Genomic DNA, 4357 nt, shown 5'->3' with positions numbered 1-4357 from the left:
CTTTTCCCCAATTGCCCAATTACATTCTCTCCCTCACCTTGGCCACACTTAATCCTCTTTCTCAATCTTCGAACATTCCTCCTCATTCCCTCCTCCCTCCCAGTGTCTCTCAGCCCCACCCCTCTGCCTTTCCCAGCAGGGGGGTTGAAGCAAGCCCCTCCAGATGCTAACACTTCTGGAGTCCTTCACCAGAAGGCTTTGCTCAGTTGGCCGGTGTCTGCAAAGTCCCTGCCTAAGAAGCTGTTGGGAGTTAGGACTGAAGATGGGGAAGTGAGGGTGGAAAGACGCTCCTTTCCCATGAAAATCCTAATTAGCACACAGGATGTGGGGGCTTTCCACGGAGGCTGGGATGCCCTGCTCAAGCAGCTGTTCTCTGATCCTCTGGGACTCCCCCCCCCATCCGCTCTAGCCCCTCCCACCACACCTGCTTCTCCAGGCTCCTGGGTCACACTCCCCAGAAAGCCCGGCCAGAATTCCAGAAACAACCTCCCACGCCCACGAAGAGACTACTGGAGAGGAGGCAGATTTGTCCCCAGGTCCTCAGTGAAGCCAGGGACACCCTGAGCTGAGCAAAGACAAGCAGCCGGGTCCTGACCCTCCTGCCAGAGACGCGCCACCCTGAACCCCTCTCCCCGAAGGCTCTCTCTTCTTTGCTCAGCCCTGGAAAGGCTGGTCAGGAGGGAAGTGGGATTGTGGTGGCCACAGCCTGAGTCTCATGAAAAGCTAGGGGTTTAGTGCTCTGGGAGACCAGAGTGTCAGAGTTTCAGGAGGAAGCTTGGGGACCCTTTCTCCTTAGGAACCCACCTCCTCCCACGCGGACAAAGGGAGCGGCTTCCCCGCCAGGCATTCCGGAGCCGCGGCCCTCCCCCTCCCCTCTGCATCTGCTCGGGCCTGTTGCTTGGAGCACTTGGAGTGCACAGGCGGTAAGGCCAGGGCAACAGCATCCCGAGTGCCTCCTGCCCCGGAATCCCCCAGCAGCCTCAGGCTCTCCTCCCAGGGCGCCCGCCCTTCCCTGCGAGACCACCGCGAACGCCTCCAGGGAATCCCTTCTTCCCTCCCCCCAGTTCCCAACCCCGAGCACCCAGCTGTGGGAAGGCGTCCCACACAGAAGGGGCGGAGGCAGGGAGGTGGGGGGCGAGGGGGACAGGTGGCGGCCCGAGGGTGCCTGAGGCAAAGCAGGGTCAGCCAAGGTGTGAGGATGCGAGCAGGAAGCCTTCCCCAGCGGCGGGGATTGCTTGGGGTGCTGCGCCGGCCCTGGAATTTCTACATCGGGGGACTTGGGGCCACCAAACGATTAAAGGGGGGGGTGGCGCGAAATGCGGGGAGGGGGTTCTTAGGGGCTCGGCTGAAGCTCGATTTGCACAAGCAGAACACGGATACTACTTGCATGGACGTTTATTGCGGGGGCGATCTTAAGAGGATGGCGGGGAGCAAAGCGCCCCCTCCACGACCACCGCCTGGCGACACGCCGCACGGAGTTGCGGACTGGGTGGGTCCCGGTGGGCGCTCNCCCCTGCTCACGCGCGCACTCACACTCACACACTCGCACACACTCGCGCGCCCGCACCCCCACGCCCTCGTTGCTCGGGCTCCTATTACCTCATCTTCGCCCGCATCCTCAGCTGTCCGTCAAGGATGCGGGGCCACGCCCCTGGCTGCTGGGGCCGGGGTCCGGGGGCGGGGGGAAGGAGGGGTGCCCGCAGCTCACACGCCCCCTGCTGGCGCAGAGCGACGCGTGCGGGCCAATGGCCACACCGCCGCTCGCCTCTAACCTCTGCTCCTGAGACCCAGCGCAAAGGGACGCAGCAGTTTGGTGGGTTTATATCGTCCGCGTGGAGGGCAAATGTATATTTTTCTGGTCTCCTATAGTCCAGAAGATACAGGCTAAGTTGATTTATTCTGTCGGGTTTCTGTGACCAAAATTTTGGGACAGTAAGACAGACACGAGCTACACTTGGTTATTTTCGGCATCACTCGTTAATAGGGAAAATAACCTAGAAGGGCAGATTAACATCAGGATTTCATGCTAATTTTGCCGGAGAACACAGACTTCGTTTTGCTGACGTGGCAGCTGCATACATGAATTCATATGATCAAGAAGATCCAGGATAGGACACAGAAATAAAAACAGTTCGTGTTAGGGACTGAGATTCTGAATCTCTTTGAAATAGCACTGTCTTTCATAATGTCGTAAACTTTGTTTATTTGTTTTGGAAGATTTGCTTTCCCTCTCTCTTTCTTGCTCTCTCTTGAATTACAGCTGTCCATTCTGTCATTAGTATTTTCCATTTCTTCTTCATCCCTCTTCCCTCATCTCCCTGTTCACAGAGTTCTAAAGAACAAGCAAAAATGATGATGATGATGATGATACATTCGTCCAGCCTTTAAAAGGCACCAGGATGGAGGCTACCCCTGAGCTTCACTCTTGATGGTGCCCTTGCCTCCAAATCTCCCTAGGATGACTTCCAGAGATCCAATTAGTCTCTCCCTAAAGCCAGTCTCCCAATCCAACTCAATCAACACCATCATGAAGACATCAGTTTTCAGGATTTGAAGGACAAAAGGGAAAGGAGTAAAGGATATCTCAATTTACCCTACCAAGATCCATTATTATTCCCATTTTACAAATGAGACTTGGGAAAATGAAGCATTTTGCCCCAGATTACATTTTTAGCCAGGAGGGAAACTGATATTCAAAACTTAGTTGGACTCAAAAAAAAAAAAAAAAAAGCCTATTCCTTCATCCATGTTATGTGACAAGGAGGTAGTACAATACACAGCAAGGTATGTGGCAATGTAAATAAAAGTGCTTCAGTGTGAAAGAAGGGAAGGGAGAACACCACAAGGTTAGGGTGTTCTGGAAGAACAAAAGTAGAAGTGAAGAAAAAGGAACCTAAAGCTTTATTGAGCTATTTTTATTTCCAATCGTAAGACCAGGAGTATGAAGACGCTGGAAACTTCCTTGTGGTCTGGGTAAGTATGGATTCAGAAACTGTCAGTAATGATTTAAGGGAATGCTAGGAATTCCAGGGAGAAAACCGCACCTGACCAGCTCAACCAGGAATTCTCAAATGGAAAAAGGCCAAACCAGAGAAGAGGGCTATTACCAAATGTTAGACCCGCCATTTGAAAGATGAACGGTTGTTTGAAAGATGAAGAGGAAGTAGGAAGAAACTGACTCTTACCTATGTCCAGCTTGATCCTGTATCCGGTCTTCTTGTGTCTGTCATGTTAGAGATGGCAGTGTCTTACAAACAGAACAAAAATGCCTGCTGACCTAAGAGAGGGTTTGTATATAGCCTGATTCATGTGTAAGAGGAAGCAAAGATATAGATGACTTGACATTAGTAATCAATTACAGTTTAAGAGATATATATATATTTTTTAGATAATGATTCTTTTTTTTGATGTTTATTTATTTCTAGGAGACAGAGAGAGAGAGACAGCGTGAGCAGGGGAGGGTCAGAGAGAGAGGGAGTCACAGACTGAAACAGCCTCCAGGCTCTGAGCTGGCAGTCAGCACAGAGCCCGACGCGGGGCTCGAACCCACGAACCGCGAGATCATGACCTAAGCGAAAGTCGGACGCTTAACCAACTAAGCCACCCAGGCACCCCATATTTTTGATAAACTATATCCGTAAGTGGCATAATAATCTCTAACCAAGTAAGGTGCCCAATTTGTAATTTGGAATGTGGCAGCCATAATAAAACCTCACTAATTTAGAGACTCATTGGGATGAAGCCAGTCTGAATTGTTCAAAGGTATAATTTGATGATACTTAAAGAAAAATGCCATCATCACTTGACACCAAGTTTCAAGGGAAGAGACATACTCCTTGTCTGTAGCATGTTCATGGGCAAAAGTCATTCTTTTTTCCATTACCTATTGCTCCGTATCAAACACCCTAAATTAGTGACTGAAAACAGCAATAAGCATTTATGTTGCACATGAATCTGTGGTTTGGCGAAGGCTTGATGAGGACAGCTAGTCTCTGCTCCACGGAGAGCTCAAGGGCAAGGTGAAGGTCGGCTGGGGGCGGAAGTCACATGCGGTCTTGTTCATTCACTTGTCTAGTGTTTGATGCTGGCTGTCACCTGGGAACTCAAGTAGAGCTATGCACGCACCTGTGCATGGCTTATGTTGCTGATTAGCTTCTTCATCGCATAGAGGTTGGGTTCCAAATGACAGACAGAGACAGACAGAAGCTACGTTGCCTTCTCTTCAAATTACATTTTGTATTTTTAAATAACTGTAGACTCATAGGTAGTCATAAGAATCCAGAGAGATCTCCTGTACCCTCTCCCTCCATGTTCCCCGATGGTAACATCTTATAAAACTATACTTACCAACTATTGT

Source organism: Crocuta crocuta, unplaced genomic scaffold, assembly GCF_008692635.1.
Source record: "Crocuta crocuta isolate KB4526 unplaced genomic scaffold, BGI_CrCroc_1.0 scaffold323, whole genome shotgun sequence".
In the NCBI taxonomy this organism is placed as follows: domain Eukaryota; kingdom Metazoa; phylum Chordata; class Mammalia; order Carnivora; family Hyaenidae; genus Crocuta; species Crocuta crocuta.
Note: the sequence above shows the minus strand (reverse complement) of the source record.